We start from the raw sequence: 17630 nt of genomic DNA on the forward strand, positions 1-17630 counted from the left end.
CTTTTCTGTAGGTCAATGTCTTGTCTTTTTCTTGCATTTATCCTGCCCTGTTTGTCTTCAACCTTTGTTTTAGGCAGTACTTTCCCTCAATATTTTCAGCATGAAAATGATTCTTCAACACTGTCATCTCCTTCAAATATTTTCAGAGAAAGACATTGATTTCCAACTTGATTCCATCCTCAATGAACATGCAAGTTACAGGTTGATGAGTCTGAAGTCAGGCCAATTCCTAAAACAAAATATTAAACAAGTAGTTTTTTAGCACTTAGGCAAAAAGTTGGTGATTAATTATGAGGACATGACTGAATTTTCTTTCTTTTTTTTTTTTGGTACCGGGGGTCAAACTCGGGACCTTGTGCTTGTGAGGCAGGCAGTGGAACCACTGAGCTAAATGCCTGGCCCTACCTGACTGAATTTTCTAGGAAAAAAATAACAGATGACAAATCAATCTCTTTAGGTAGGTTACCTGGTTGGAAAGTTAGAGAAATTTGCTCAAAGGTGGCTTTGTGTATGAAGTGGAGAAAACAGGTGTGAGTGAAATGGCTATGTCTTCTCATTCTTGCTACCAGGGGATGGATGTTAGAACAGTTGTAGAACTGTTAGAACTCTTGATGAAATTGTATAATTTTGGAGGTAGTCTTTGGGGGCATGTCATAAGCTTAGTGTCCTAGCCCAACCTCAGTCAACAATTTTATTTATAATTTAGAAGAGCCATGGAAAACCCCTATTTTCTTTTGCTAAGTCCTATTTGATCTTTAAAACTCTAATTCCAGAATCCTCTTCCAATGGAAATCATTGGTCAACCCTCAAGGATGATTTAGAAGTGTCTTTGTAATTCTGTGGTACTTACCATATTGTTTGTGATTCCTCTTTTACACATTCGTTTTCTTTGCTAGGCTATGAAACCTTTGTCAAAGAACAATCTTTTTTTTTTTTTTTTTTTTTTTGGTACTGGGGATCAAACTCTAGTCCTTATGTTTGCTCAGCAGGCGGCAAAACCACTGAGCTAAATCCCTGGCCCCTCAAAGAGCAATCTTGTTTAACTTTATATCCTACAGCATCTGGTACTTAGTATTTATCAGTATTTTTTGAATAGGTGAATGAATGAGTGCATTAACACTGTATTTATCATTATTTTCACATGATACAAAAAAGATAAAATACGACAAAATCAAAATTCAGAAAGAAAGAATTGTGGCTGAAAAAATGGGTCCAACTAAAAACATGCAGCCAATATTGCTACTTCAGTGATCCTACTTTCTTTTTTTTTTATTCTTAAATTCTGTTATTGGTACATTTTAGGTATACAATACATTTACATTTGTCATTGGGTGCTTGTACCTGTACATGATGTATCTTGGTTCTTATTTTTTCCCCATTACCTGTCCTCCCTTCATCCCCTCCACCCCTCCATATTTACATAGACTTTGTATCCATTTTTTTTCTTTTCTCATAATTTTTCCTTTCCCTTCTTTCCTTTCCCCTTCCCCTCCCATCATCTCTACCCCTTTGGACTTTTCTTCCTATTTCAAATTATTCATTTAATCATTTTAATCCTTATTTACACTTTCAGTTTCTCACGCTAGAGAAACTATTCGGTATTTACACATGTGTGTCCTATTTATTTCACTTAAGAGTATGGCCTCAATATGCATCCATTTAGCTATAAATGACTCTAGTTTCTTGTTCTTTATGGCTGAGTAGTACTCCATTTTACAAAAAAACCTACATCTTCTTTATCCAGTCTCCAGTCGATGGGCACTCGGGCTGTTTCCAAGCTTTAGCTATCACAAACTGTGCCACTATAAACATGGGTACATATATATCGCTGTGGTATGATTCTTTTAATTCTATTGGGAAAATACCCAGCAGTGGAATAGCTGGGTCAAATGGGACCTCCAGCCCTAGTTCTTTGAGGTATCTCCACACTGATTTCCACAGTGGTTGCACCAGCCTGCACTCCCACCAGCAATGGAGAAGGGTTCCTTTCTCCACAAACCCCTGCCAGCATTTTTTCTTGGTTGATTTCTTGATAGTAGCCATTCTTTCTGGGTTGAGGTGGAATCTCAGTGTTGTTTTCATCTGCACCTCTCGAATGATCAGTGATGTTGAATATTTTTTCATATATTTATTTGCTGCTTTTACTTCTTTGTCTGAGAAATATCTGTTCATTTCAGATGCCCATTTTTGAATTGGGTCTTTGAATTTGGGGGATCTGATTTTTTTCAGTTCTTTATATATTCTAGATAGTAGTCCTTTGTCTGAGGTACAGCTGCTAAAATTTTTTTCCCACATTGTAGGTTTTCTCTTAGCTCTGCTGGTGGTTTCTTTTGCAGTGCAGAAGCTTTTTAATAAGATGAGATCCCAGTTGTTGATACTATCTTCTCATTCCCATGCTACTGAGGTTTTGTTCATAAAGTCTTTTCCTATGCCAATGTCTTCAAGAGTTCTGCATAACTTATCTTCCATCAAGTTTAGTGTTTCTGTTTTAATATTTAGATCTTTAATCCACTTCTATTTTAGTTTAGTGCATGGTGATAGGTATGGGTCTAGTTTAAATCTTTGGCAGGGTGAAATCTAGTTTTTCCAACACCATTTATTAAATAGGCTATCTCTCCTCCAATGATGGTGGTTGGCTCCTTCGTGGAAGATGAGGTGGCTGAGTATGTCTGGAGTTGTTTCTGCATCTTCTAATCTATTCCACTGATCCTCAGATCTGTTTCTTTGCCAGTACCATGCTGTTTTTATCACAGTAGCTTTGTAGTATAGTTTCAAGTTGGGGATTGTGATACCCCCAGCCATGTCTCTGTTGCCTAGAATTGCTTTTGCTATTCTAGGTCTCTTCTGGTTCCAAATGAATTTTTGGATTGTTTTCTTTAGTTCTGTGAAGTATATTGTTGGAATTTCAATCAGGATTGCATTAAATCTATATAGTAGTTTTGGAAGTATGTCCATTTTCACTATATTGGTTCTTCCTACCCAGGAGCAAGGGATGTCTTTCCATTTTCTTATATCCTCTTTGATCTCTTTTTTCAGAGTGCTATAGTTTTCAGCGTAGAGGTCTTTTGCTTCCTTTGTTAGATTGATTCCTAGATATTTCATTTTTTTGGATGCTATTGTAAAAGGAATTGTTTCCCTACTTTCTTTCTCTGTGAGTCTATTATTTGTGTACAAAAAGGCTGTTGTTTTTTGAGTGTTGACCTTATATCCAGCTACTCTACTGAATCACTCAATTAAGTCTAGAAGTGTTTTGGCAGTTTTTTGGATCTTCTATGTAAAGTATCATATCATCAGTAAATGATGACACTTTCGCTTCTTCCTTTCCTATCTTTATTCCTTTTATTTCTTTCTCTTTTCTAATTGCTGTGGCTAATGTTTCCAGAACTATATCGAACAGGAGTGGTGATAGTGGGCATTCTTGTCTTGTTCCTGATTTTAGCATGAAAGTTTTCAGCTTTTGACCATTTAGTATGATATTGGCTGTTGGTTTTTTTATAGATAGCCTTAATCAGGTTGATATAAAGGCCTTCTATTCTAATTTTCTATAGTGTTTTTATCATGAATGGGTGTTGGATTTTGTCAAGTACCTTTTCTGCATCTATTGAGATGATCATATGGTTTTTGTCCTTGACTCTATTAATATATTGTATTACATTTATTGATTTATGAATGTTGGACCATCCTTGCATCCATGGTATGAGTCTGACTTGGTCTGGGTGTATGATCTTTTTTTTTTTTTCTCTTAAATTCTTTTATTGGTACATTTTAGGTATACAACACAATTACATTTCTCATTGGGAACTTGTACCTTTACATGATGCATCTTGGTTCATATTTTTTGTCCATTCCTAGCCCTCCCTTCACCCCCTCCATCCTTCCCTATTTACAAAGGCTTTATTTCCATTTTTTCCATTTCTCATCATTTTTCCTTTCCCTTCTTTCCTTTCCCCTGCCCCTCTCACTACCCCTACCCCTTTGGAACTTTTCTTCCTATTTTACATTATTGATTATTCATTTTAATCATTGGTACATTTTAGGTATACAATATAATGACATTCATCATTGGAAATTTGCACCTTTACGTAATCTCTCTTGGTTCCCATCTTTCACCTTTGCCCAGCCCTCCCTTCAACCCCTTCATCCCTCCCTATTTACAAAGATTTTGTTCCTATTTTTCCATTTTCTCATATTAACTCCATTTCCATCTTTCCTTTCCCCTACTCCTCCCGCCTCCTTCTCCTTTGCCTCTTTTCTTCATATTTCACATTACCTATCATACATTTTAGTCTCCATTTACATTTTCAGTTTCTCACACCAGAGAAACTATTTGGTATTTATACATGTGTGTCCTATTTATTTCAGTTAAGACTATCGGCTCAATGTGCATCCATTTAGCTATAAATGTCTCCAATTTCTCATTTTTTATGGCTGAGTAGTACTCAATTTTATAAAAAACCCCCACATTTTCTTTATCCAGTCTCCAGTTGATGGGCATTTGGGCTGTTTCCAAGTTTTAGCTATCACAAACTGCTGCTATGAACATGGGTGCACATATATCACTGTGGTGTGATTCTTTTAATTCTTTGGGGAAGATCCCCAGCAGTGGAATAGCGGGGTCAAATGGGACTTCCAGTCCTAGTTCTTTGAGATATCTCCATACTGATTTCCACAGTGGTTGCACCAGTCTGCACTCCCACAGCAGTGGACCAGGGTTCCTCTTTCCCTACAGCCCTGCCAGCATTTGTTATAGACTGATTGCATGATAGCAGCCATTTTTTCTGGAGTGAGGTGGAATCTCAGCATTGTTTTCATTTGCATCTCTCCAATGACCAGTGATGTTGAACATTTTTTCATGTATTTATTTGCTATTTCTACTTCTTTGTCTGAGAAATGTCTGTTCATTTCAGATGCCCATTTTCGGATTGGGTCTTTAAATTTCAGAGGTTTGATCTTTTTAAGTTCTTTATAGACCCAAGATAGTAGATCTTTGTCTGAGGAAAAGCAGGTGAAGATTTTTTCCCACATTGTGGGTTGTCTTTTCACACTGCTGGTGGTTTCTCTTGCTGTACAGAAGATTTTTAAGAAGAAGAGATCCCACTTGTTGATTGTTTGTGCTAGTTCATGGGCAACTGAGGTTTTGTTCATAAAATCGTTTCCTAGACCAGTGTCTTCAAGAGTTCTACCTAACTTCTGTTCCAACTGGTTCAGCGTTTCTATTTTAATATTTAGATCTTTAATCCATTTTGGTTTTAGTTTAGTGCATGGTGAGAGATATAGGTCTAGTTTTAATCTTTGGCAAGTTGAAGCCCAATTTTTCCAGCACCATTTATTAAAGAGGTTATCTTTCCTCCAGTGAGGGTGTTTGGCTCCTTTGTCAAAGATGAGATGGCTGACTGTGTCTGAGGTCTTTTCTGCATCTTCTAATCTGTTCCACTGGTCCTCCCTCTGATCTGCTTCTTTGCCAGTACCATGCTGTTTTTATCACAGTAGCATTGTAGTATAGTTGCAGGTTGGTGTTTGTGATATCCCCTGCCACATCTCTGTTACCTAGAATTGCTTTTGCTATTCTGGGTCTCTTCTTGTTCCAAATGAATTTTTGGATTGTTTTCTCAAGGTCCATGAAGTATGCTGCTGGGATCTCAATTGGAATTGCATTGAGTCTATATAGCAGTTTTGGAAGTATGGCCATTTTCACTCTATTAATCCTTCCTATCCAGGAGCAGGGGATGTCTGTCCATTTTCTGATATCATCTTCAATTTCTCTTTTCAGAGTGCCATAGTTTTCAGAGAAGAGGTCTTTGATTTCTTTTGTTAGGTTGATTCCTAGGTATTTCAGTTTTTTGGATGGTATTGTGAAAGGAATTGTTTGCCCTGTTTCTCTCTCAGTGCGTCTTTCATTCGTGTAGAGGAAAGTTATTGACTTTTGTGTGTTGACCTTGTAACCAGCTACTTGACTGAATTTGGTTATTAAGTCTAGAGGACTTTTGGTGGAGTTCTTGGGGTCTTCTATATAGAGTATCATGTCATCTGCAAATAATGACAATTTGACTTCATTTCCTATCTTTATTTTTTTTATTTCTTTCTCTTGTCTAATTGCCATGGCTAATGTTTCCAGGATTATATTGTACAGTAGTGGTGACTGTGGACATCCTTGTCTTCTTCCTGATTTTAGTGTGAAGGATTTCAGTTTTTGACCATTTAGTATGATATTGGCTGTTGAATTTTCATAGATGGCTTTTATCAGGTTGAGGCAGAGACCATCTATTCCAATTTTTTGTAGGGTTTTTAATCATAAATATGTGTTGGATTTTGTCTAATGCTTTTTCTGCATCTATGGAGATAATCATATGGTTTTTGTCCTTGGCTGTATTGATACAGTGTATTACATTGATTGATTTGCATATGCTGAACCATCTCTGCATCCCTGGGATGAATCCCATTTGATCAGGGTGTATGATCTTCTTGACGTTCTTCTGCATTCTATTTGCCAGTATCTTAGTAAGGATTTTTGCATCTATGTTCATTAGTGAGATTGGCCTATAGTTCTCCTTTTCGGTTGGGTCTTTCTCTGCTTTGAGGATCAAGGTGATGCTTGCTTCCAGGAATGAATTTGGGAGTATTGCTTCCCTTTCAATTTCATTGAAGAGTTTAAACAGTAGTGGCAGTAGTTCCTCTCTAAATGTCTTGTAGAATTCAGCAGTGAAGCCATCAGGGCCTGGGCTTTTCTTAGTTGATAAGTTTTCAATTACATTTTCAGTTTCATTGGTTGATATTGGGTTGTTCAGAATTTTTAGGTCTTCTTTGTTCAACTTTGGTATTTCACATGTATCTAGGAATCTGCCTATTTCTTCTGTGTTGTCCATCTTATTGGGGTATAGTTTCTGGAAGTAGGTATTGATGATCCTCTGTATTTCTTCTGGGTCTGTTGTAATTTCACCCTTTTCATTCTTAATTGCATGGATTTGGGCCTTTTCTTTCCTGTTTCTGATAAGGTTGGCTAAGGATTTGTCAATTTTGTTGATTCTTTTGAAGAACCAACTCTTGGCTTCATTGATTTTTTGTATCATTCTCTTAGTCTCCATTGCATTGATTTCTCCTTTGATCTTTATAATGTCCTCCCTTGTATGAGCTTTGGTGTTGTCCTGTTCTTCTTTTTCTAGAAGCTTGAGGTTCAGCATCAGGTTGTTTAATTGGGCTCGCTCTGTTTTCCTAATATGCATATTCACTGCTATGAATTTCCCTGGTAAGACTGCTTTCATTGTGTCCCATAGATTCCGATATGTTGCATCATCATTGTCATTTAATTGAGGGAACTGTCTGATTTCTTTTTTAATTTCCTGTGTGACCCATTAGTTATTCAGAAGTGTGTTGTTCAATTTCCATGTGTTCATAAAATTTTTCCAGCTTTTGTTGCTCTCAATCTCCAGTTTCATCACACTATGGTCTGATAATATATAGGGGATAACTTCAATTCCTTTGCACTTACTTAAACATGTTCTATTTGTGAATATGTGATCTATTTTGGAGAATGACCCATGTGCAGCTGAGAAGAATGTGTATTCTGATTTTGTGAGGTGTTAGACTCTGTAAACATCTGTTAAGTTTATTTGATCAAGAGTTCGATTGAGTTCTAGTATTTCATTACTTACTTTTTGTCTAGTTGATCTATCTATTTGTGACAGTGGAGTTTTGAGGTCCCCCACTACAATTGTGCTAGTGTATGTATGACTTTTCATGTCTGTTAGTATTTGTTTTATATAGTTGGGTGCACTAGTGTTTGGTGCATAGATATTTATGATTGTCATCTGTTCCTGTTGGATTGTTCCGTTTACAAGGATGTAGTGTCCTTCTTTGTCTCTCTTAATCAGTGTTGGTTTGAAATCTACTTGGTCTGCAAGGAGGATTGTTACTCCTGCTTTTTTTCTGGTTCCTTTCACATGGAGTATTGTTTTCCACCCTTTAACTTGAATCCATGAGTTTCATTTTGGATTAAGTGTGTCTTGTGTGCAGCATATTTTTGGATTTTTCTTCTTGACCCATTCTGCCAGTCTATTTCTTTTAATTGGTGAAGTGAGACCATTAACGTTGATGGTTATAACTGAAACTATTGACTTATCATTGTCATGACTTTTTCTTTTTGTTGGGTTCTCCTCCTTTACATTTAATTTCTTGTTGTGCCAGATGGGTTCATTCTGGTTTGCTTCCTGGGGTTGTGATCCTCAATGTCTGTTCCTAGGAAGGATATTGTGTAAAATTCTTTGGAGTGCTGGTTTGGTATTCACGAAGTTTCTAAGGTGCTCTTTGTCACGAAAGTATCTTATTTCTCCATCAACTTTTAAAGACAGTTTTGCAGGGTACATCAATCTGGATTGGAGGCTGTTTTCTTTTAGAGCTTGGAGTATGTCACTCCAGGCTCTTCTTGCCTTGATGGTTTGTGTTGAGAAGTCTGCTGTGATTCTGATGAGCTTTCCTTTGTATCTGATTTGTTTCTTTTCTCTAACTGTTTGTAGAACTTTGTTCTTCTGTTGAGTTTCTGGAATCTTAACAATTATATGCCTATGTGTAGATGTTTTTTGATCAAGGCTATTTGGAGTCCTATATGCCTCACTTATCTGTATGTCAAGTTCTTTTCCCCTGCTTGGGAAGTTTTCTGCCATTACTTTTGTGAAGAGTTTTTTTATGTCATCTCCACTCTCTCCTGTTCCTTCATTGACTCTGATCAGTCTTATGTTATTCTTCTTTGCATGATCTAGCAGCTGCTGAATTGATTTCTTGTGTTCCCTTATAATTTTGAAACAATTTTTCTTTTCCTGGTCATTAATTGCAATCTTATCTTCTATATCTGAAATTCTGTCCTCTCATTGGCTCATTCTGCTGTGTAAACTTTCAATGGAGTTTTTCATCTACTGGAAATGTATTTGTGTCTGTTTTATGGATTCCATTTTTTTTCTTATGTTGGGATTCCGTCATGTTCCTGAGCTTCTCTCTAGATTTATTAATCATGTCTTGCACTAGGAGAACAATTTCTCCTGTGATCTGTGAGATTATTTCTGATTTCATTTTTTCCAGATCCCCTTTTGTTGGCAGTTCAGTGGGTCCAGGTGGTTGGGTATCAGAGTGCTCCATGTCATTTCCCTTTTAGGTTGCTGTAGGTGATCTAGAAGTCTGGTTTTGAGACTTATTTACATGTTTTCTCATTTTGACTGGTGGAGGGGAGAGGGGTGCTGTTGGCATCCATGCGGCTCACCTCCTCTGAGCTGGGTGAGGTGGGTCATGGGCCAGGTGCAGTGGTAGGGATGGTGGCCTGAAAGCCCCTTCCCCTGGACCCAGAGCAGTGGGATGGTGGCTCAGAAGCCCCTACCTCTGGGCAGGAATTCTTTAAATGCTGAGAACTTGATTAGCTCAAGTACAGTGGTCTGGTGGTCTGATTTCCTCTGCGTCTTTGTAGTGTGGAACCAGGTGGCTGTACAGAGAAGAGGTCAAAGGAACGGTGGCGGGGGGGGGCGGTTTCCAGTGGATTGCTGTCAGGGCATGGGCTGATTCGGTGTTTTCAGTGTGACCAGTGACCTTTGGACTGGGTCCGCAGATCTGCCTGTCTGCAGCGGGCTGATTCGGTGTTTTCAGCTTGACCAGTGATCTTGGGACCACGTCCACATTCCTTTCTGCAGGGGGCTGATTCGGTGTTTTCAGCACAACCAACAACCTCGGTACGTGTCTGCAGACCTGCCTCTGTATGATCTTGATGACCTCTGTGTATTCTGTTTGCCAGTATCTTGTTGAGGATTTTTGCGTCTATGTTCATTAGGGAGATTGGCCTGTAGTTCTCTTTTTGGGTTCAGTCTTTCCCAGGTTTTGGAATCAAAGTAACATTTGCTTCCACAAATGAATTTGGAAACCTTGCTTCCCTTTCAATTTCCTTGATGAGTTTAAAGAGTAATGGCAATAGTTCTTCTTTAAATGTCTTGTAGAATTCAGCAGTGAAGCCAACAGGACCTGGGCTTCTCTTTGTTGGTAAATTTTTAATTACATTTTCAATTTCATTCATTGTAATTGGGGTGTTTAGAATTTCTGTATCTTCTTCATTTAACTTTGGCAATTCATATTTATCTAGGAATCTATCCACCTCTTCTGTGTTTTCCATTTTATTAGAGTACAGATTCTCAAAGTAGGTATTGATTCTCAGGATTTCTGTTGGATCTGTTGTGACTTCACATTTTTCATTCTTAATTGCATGGATTTGCACCTTTTCTTTCCTTTTTTGAATAAGGTTGGCTAAAGGTTTATCAATTTTATTTATTCTTTTGAAAAACCACCTCTGATTTATTGATTTTTTTGTATCATTCTCTTAGTCTCCACCCCATCGATTTCTGCTCTGATCTTTATAATTTCTTCTCTTGTATGAGCTTTGGATTAGTTATGCTCTTCTTTTTCTAGGAGCTTGAGGTTCAGCATAAGGTTATTTATTCAAGTTTTTTCTGTTTTCCTAGTATGGGCATTCACTGCTATGAATTTCCCACGTAGAACTGCTTTCATTGTGTCCCTAGATTCCTGCATGTTGTACTGGCATTATCATTTACTTGCAGAAACTGCTTAATTTCTTCTCTAATTTCCTCTATGACCCATTGGTTGTTCAGGAGGGTGTTATTCAGTTTCCATGTGTTTGTAGGGGTTTTGTGGTTTCTTATGTTATTGATCTCCAATTTTATTTCACTATGATCTGATAATATGCAGGGGGCAACTTCAATTCTTTTACATTTACTTAGACATGTCCTATGAGTAGCATGTGGTCTATTCTGCAGAATGACCTGTGTGCAGCCAAAAAGAATGTGTATTCTGATTTTGTGGGGTGGGACACTCTGTAAACATCTATTAAGTCCATTTGTTCAATAGCTTGGTTCAGTTCTAGAATTTCGTTGTTACTTTTTTGTCTAGATGATCTGTGTATTTGTGGTAGTGGTGTACTGAGGTCTCCCACTACAATTGTGTTACTGCTTATTTGCTTTTTCATGTCCATTAATATTTTTTTGTATAGTTGGGGGCATTTGTATTTGGTACATATATATTTAGGATTGTCATCTCTTCCTCTTGGATTGTTCCCTTCACAAGAATGTAGTGACCATCTTTGTCTCTCTTAATTACTTTTGGTTTGAAATCTACTTTGTCTGCAAATAAGATTGCTACCCCTGCTTTTTTCTGGGTTCCTGTGTTGTGCAGAACTGTTTTCCCTGCTTTTACTTTCAGTCTATGAATTTCCTTTTGAGTTAGGTGTGTTTCTTGTATACAGCATATTGCTGGATTTTGCTTCTTAATCCATTCTGCCAGTCTATTTCTTTTGATTGCTGAATTGAGGCCATTAACATTGATGGTTAAAGTTGATAGATATTGATTCATCCTTTTCATGAAGTTTTACTTTTGTTGGTTCTTTTATTTCTTTTTCTCCCTTTCCCTTTAGGTTCTTACCTTGCCTGGTGCCTTCCCTCTGTTGGGCCTTATGGAGTTGTGACCTTCATTGTTTTTTTCTAGGATATTGTTTAAAATTGCTTGTAGTGCTGGTTTGGTGTTTGTGAAATTTCTCAGGTGTTTTTTGTCATGGAAGTATCTAATTTCCCCATCAATTTTGAAAGATAATTTTGCAGGATACAACAGTCTAGATTGGGAGTTATTTTCTTTTAGGGCTTGAAATACTTCACTCCTGGCTCTCCTTGACTTGAGGGTTTGTGTTGAGAAGTCTGCTGTGATTCTAATGGGCTTTCCTTTGTAGGTGATTTGTTTCTTTTCTCTAACTGCTTGTAGGATTTTGTTCTTCTGTTGGGTTTCTGGGATCTTGATTATTATATGTCTAGGTGTAGATATTTTTTGATCATGGCTAGTTGGAGCTCTATATGCCTCACTTATCTGTATGTCCAATTCTCCTCCTCTGTCTGGGAAGTTTTCCACTATTACTTCTGTGAACAGTTTTTTTATGTCAATTGTACTTTCTCCTGTTTTTTCGTGGACTTCTATCAGTTTCATGTTATTCTTCTTTGCATTGTCTAGCAGCTGCTGGATTGATTTCTTGTGGTCCCTTTCTAATTTTAAGAAATCTCTGTTTTCAAGGTCCTTCACCGCAATCCTGTCTTCTATATATTCTATCTTCATATTCCCTTAATCTGTTGTGAATTCTTTCAAAGGAGCTTTTAATCTCCTGAATATCTGTTTCAATCCATTTCATGGATTCCATTTCTTTCTTATTTTGGGTGATCATGGTTTCCATTTCTTTCTTATGGTGGGCATTCCTGGCTTCCAGCATGTTTCTGAGCTCATCTATTTTTTTTTTTTTATCAGTTTCTGTTCTAGAGCCTCTAATAATGTCTTTCACTCTGCTCACCATCTCTGTAGTTATATGGGACATTATTTTTGTTTTGAATTTTTCTAGAGCTTCATTTATCTGTTTTGTTACTTCTTGTGCTATCAGTTCAGGGTATCCAGGTGGTTGATTATTGGACTTTTCCACCTCGTTTCCTCCAGAGTTTACCCTTGGTGCGGTAGAAGTCAAGTTTGTGCCTTGCTTAAATGTCTTCTCATCTTTGTTTCTTTAGTACTGTCCTTGGTATAATTCCTGGGTTGATACTTCAAAATTGCTTATTGTAAGTAGCTTTGTTGCTTGTAATTAGAACCCTTATGGAATGATTGCTTCTCAGAGGTGTCTTCCAGACATAGCTGGTCTTTAGGTTTTGAGACTCTAATGACTCTGAGACTATCTCATTTTCAATATACCAGGAAGGACAACTGATTAGATCAATAACATCACCTTAGCCCAAGTGATACAATCAGTAACACCATAGCATCAAGTACATCTTAGAAAATGACATTTTGTGGTAGTTATTAATCTATCACCTTGAACTTATTGAATTAAATCAAAATTGAGGACTAACCCAACATATGTTTATAATGAATAATCTCTTCAATATAGCAGCTTTACCCTTTGGGGTGGGGAGTTAGAAGGAGTTGGGGAGGGAGGGATAGATAGGTAGAAGGATAGGGGAAGGTTAGCAGTGAAGCCAGAGGACAAGGGCAAGAGAAGGAAAAAGAGGAGAAAAGAAAAAGAAGAAATCTGAATGAGGGCCAGAACAGGAACAAAAAGGGAGATGAAGAACAATGTGGGACAGCAAGAGAGTAAGTGGAATGAGAGAGAGGTAATGGAAAGGGAAAAGCAAGAAGGAAAAAAAAAAGAAGAGAAAAACAAAAAGTTGCAAAGAGTAAGGAAAAAAATTAAAAATAAGAGAACCCCAAACCAATAGTACTAATTTTGGAAATAAAAAATAAAAATGAAAATGAAGGGCCTCCTTCAGGGTATGTCTCTGCTGTCACAATAGACAACGTGGGCAGCAGTGTGCAGATATAAGTCAATGAATCTCAGCAAGCCAGTCACAGACCCTTGCGATTCAGGCAGATTTCTGGCTGCAAGTCCCAAGTTGAGCTCCCTGTCCTCCTATAGGATTGAACTCTGCAAGGTTCTACTGCAGGTTCCAGCTGCCCTTCCTCTGAAGATAGTCCAGGTTCTGATGGGAGGTGATGATCTCTCCAACTTACCCAGTATGGTCGTTTGGTGGTCTGGTGTCCCCTGTGTCTTTGTAGTGTGGAGCCAGGTGGCGGTAGAGCCAAGAGGCCAGAGGAGCACGGCGGGGGTGTGTGTGTATGTGTGTGTCCTGTAGGCACCTGCGTGGCTAAGTGGATCGCTGCCATGGGAGCGAGCTGGATGGGGTGGGTTCCCTGCGACCCGGGACTTCTCTCCTGTGTCCACTGATGTGTCCATCCTACTATCTTTCAGTATCTCTTACTCCCTTGCCATTCTCTGTCACATGCTCACCAAGCCTTGATTTCATGGTCAATCATTATAATTACTCATATGCACCTCTTGGAGTTTGTCCTTGACAAAATCATAGCTCTAGATAAATACAACTCTTTATTTGCATCCATGGATAAGCACAGCTGGAGAAAAGCCTACTGCCATGTTGACTCACCTCACTTTTAATTCATAGCCACCAACCTTAAGTTGTGGTCCTTCTCTCAGTGCCACCACCTATCATTTTATTCATTCCTAATTGATTTTGTTCCTCTCTTAGGTGGCTATTTGATACTTTTGCTCTGTCTCTTCTCAAATATTATTGTTTACTCCTCATTCTTGCTGTCAACTGATGACTTTTCTTCTACTTCACTGAAAAAATGTAAGCAATAAAATATATCCATAATCTCAACATATCTCTTCACCTTCACTATCACTCTCAGCTTTAGTTGGATTACTACAGTCAACTCCTTGTGGTATCTCTGCTTTTACTTTTGGGCTCTGTCAATCTTTGCTCAACACAGCAATCTATACTCAAAACCCTGTACATTTCATTTGGAGGACAAGCCAGAATCCTTATAGTGGACACAAGACCATACACACTTTGTACCTCCTGTCCCATATTTCATCTTTTTCTCTCCCTTGTTCCCCCTTCTTGAGTCCTTGTGGCCTCTTTGCTGTTGCTCAAACACACCAGTCTCATTTAACAACCTCCGAGTTGGTTGTTTCCTCTACCTGTGCAACTAATTTCCTCTAGATACCCGTGTACCTAATTCTGTCACCTTCTGCTCATGTCACTTCCCTAGTGAGGTCTGTTCAGGGATATTATGAAATACTAATAGTTGTAGCTCCCCTCCCCAAGCACTTCTGATCTTCCTCTACTTTTTTTCCTTTTTATGTCACATTTATGTTTGTCTAGTATACTTTGGTATTTACTTACTTATCAAATTTATTGTTCATTGCTGCTCTTCCACTCTAAAATGAAAGTTCCACGAGGGCGAGATTATTTGTTCTTTTCTCTGATGAAATGCAAATATCTAGACTTGACCACATTTTGTGGACACCTAATATTTGCTTGATGAGTAAATAAATACTAGTTTAAAAACACTTCACAATGTTTTTTTCTTGCAGCAGATATCAACAAAATTTTATTTATAAAGTTATTCAAACACAAGAAAATGCTGGTTCCTTTTTTATGAAGTATCAAAAGCTTGGGGACAGAATGCTGTTTCATCTAAAAAAAATCAGGTTTTGGATGACAGCTTTTTAACATAAAATAAAAACACAAAATCAAGTTGAAATACCTGAAACACTTTTCTATTCCATATATACTTTGATAATCTTGTAATGAGTTTCTTCAGCAACTGATAGTGTTGAAAGAAAATCTGTCTTGGTGTAGTGTTCTAAGAAGTCATTAGCAGCAGTGGTAGCAGCATTAGTAGTACTTCCAGAATCTATAAAACCCCAAAGCTTTACTTGCCAAGCAAGTAAACACCGAGGCTGCAAGATAACGAATGTCTCAAGTTTGTTAGACTACATCAGTATTTTTAAGGAAGCAATTTCAGTGTCAATTTTATTACTGGTCTCTAATATAACACTTTTGGTTTGGGTATCCTTTCTGATAAATTCTGTGGTTGCTTTCGTAAGTTGCTTTTCTTCATCTGTAAACATATCTGTTACTCTGCTCCTTTCTAGGTTGATGTCCAGTTTATTATCTGCTCTGAGTCAGCTGGTTTCATGTATCAGTTGTTGTTTAACTTGATCTAATTCAATTTTCATTTTCTCATTTTTGCTCTCAGATTTGCAAATTCACTTTTTTCTAGGATGCCTATATCTTTCCTGATAGAATCCAAATGAGCCATTAGCTGTTGAACTGTTATTTCAAAGGAAGAAATGTGACTTAAAAATTACTTATAAGAATATTAGTCAAATGTAAACATAACAAAAACCACTGTTATCCTCTCATTTCTAAGAAAGTTAAGCATTGGTTTATATAAGTACTAAGTAAAGAGAAGAAATAATCTATTTTCCCATTTGTCTTACATATATATATTATCTCATATGTTATTCATTTTTATAGCTCTAGAACTATAGTGGTGAACAAAATAGATAAAAACCCTTAAACTCATGGATTTATAGTCTAGTATACTTGATTATATACTGAAGCATTTAGTGCAATGCTAAACTGGATTCCATTTGGGTTTTGCCAAATCAGCCATATTGTATCTTATTTGGTCATTATTCTTTGAATAATATATTTTGCTGGTTAAGAAAATGGGCTTTAGAATCAGAGAAAAAATAATTGAATCTTGGCTCAGCTGCCTATTTCCTCTTTGACCTTGAGCAATTGACTTGACCTCTTTGAGTTCTGGTTTCCTCATCTATAAATGGTGGACTAATGCCTGCAGTAAAAGATCATTTCCTTAGAGTGGTAGGCCTTATCCATTCCAGATTAATATTTCTGACTTTATATATCTCAACTCTGAAGAAAGACAATGATTTACAAAAGGCATTTTAGGCTGACAACTTTGGTATATAATTTGAAATGTTAATTATAGCAAGAAATAAACAAATTTAAAATGTATGGATGTGTTACAAAATCTTTTATTCAATTTCAGTGTCAGGAAAGTCACATAAAAATTTATTGAATATATTTTCTATTGAATGAAAATATCTTCTCTGCATGTAACAAGAAAGTATATATTGTATGAAACCTAAATATTTCATGATTATATGTAATATAATGTTATTGGTGCACAATCAGGATTTGTAAACCATACCTATTTCGTAAAGCATAGTTTTATAAGAATTTAGTAACTTTTAGGCACAAAATTCATTTTAAAAATATGAAATTTGTTTCTAACCTGCTCAAAAGGGGTTTGGGAAGATCAATAACTATAAGTATCTGCCTTATCTCTGGTAGCCTCAGGCCAAGATGCTACAATAGATCTTCAGAAAACAGCAGGCAGTGTCCTGTGCTTTTTTTGGCCATCCTTCATCTTTTAGGCACTCTTAACCTATACATCTGGAGTAACTTGTGCTCAGCAGTGCATAAACTGTTCCAGATCATGTATGAAAGTTTCCCAGCATCAAGGACCCTCATCAGGATAATTTTCTAACCATCTTGTGTGATCAGCATCATCTTGCCCATTTTGTTACCACCTGGCTGTTATGTGTAGCCCCAGCTAAGAGATCACACCATCTGTTAGCACCGCGCTTTGTATCAAACTGATCTTTTATTATTATGTAGTGTGATTAAAAACGTTGAGTTGTCTTGAATAAAACAGTCAAATTCTTACAGTATTCCAATTCTCAGGTAAATTGTCTTCTATTGTGTCATTTATGACAATTGTTGTGAGTTCAAGAAAAAGAATAATGTATATAAAGAACTTAGCACAATACATGGCACTGAGTAGTTCCTTCCTAAATAATTTCAGTTATTATTATTTTACAACATTCATACACATCTAGAAGAGAATTCCCAGACCTAAGAGATTCAGTAACATGCGTGATTTTGAAAAAGAAATTCTGCTTAATTTAAGGAAGGTAAGATACATAGACAAATGATTTCTGTGTCATCAGACATGAAAAGGTCTCATATGGGGCTGGGGATGCAGCTCAGTAGTCAAGAACTTGTGTACTATGCATGAGGTCCTGGGTTTGATCCCCATCAGAAAACACACACACACACACACACACACACACACACGCACGCACGCATATACACTACTAAAAGAAGCATTCATATGGAAAGGAACTTATAGTTCATGTGGAGCATCATCATGGCCAAAGAAAACCAGGATTT

At 37.2% G+C, this 17630-nt stretch overlaps 1 long non-coding RNA gene and 1 pseudogene across 2 annotated transcripts in view; one reads left to right on the forward strand and one right to left on the reverse strand.

Moving 5' to 3' along the window:
* The window catches only part of LOC110348524 (uncharacterized), a 187960-nt gene that overhangs the window by 43570 nt on the left and 126760 nt on the right, over positions 1-17630 (forward strand). The window lies entirely within an intron of this gene.
* Positions 15261-15702, reverse strand: LOC106009155 (coiled-coil domain-containing protein 90B, mitochondrial pseudogene; annotated as a pseudogene).

The sequence above is a fragment of the Heterocephalus glaber genome, unplaced genomic scaffold, assembly GCF_053883595.1.
Source record: "Heterocephalus glaber isolate CG9 unplaced genomic scaffold, H.glaber_assembly_v1.0 deba00001465, whole genome shotgun sequence".
In the NCBI taxonomy this organism is placed as follows: domain Eukaryota; kingdom Metazoa; phylum Chordata; class Mammalia; order Rodentia; family Bathyergidae; genus Heterocephalus; species Heterocephalus glaber.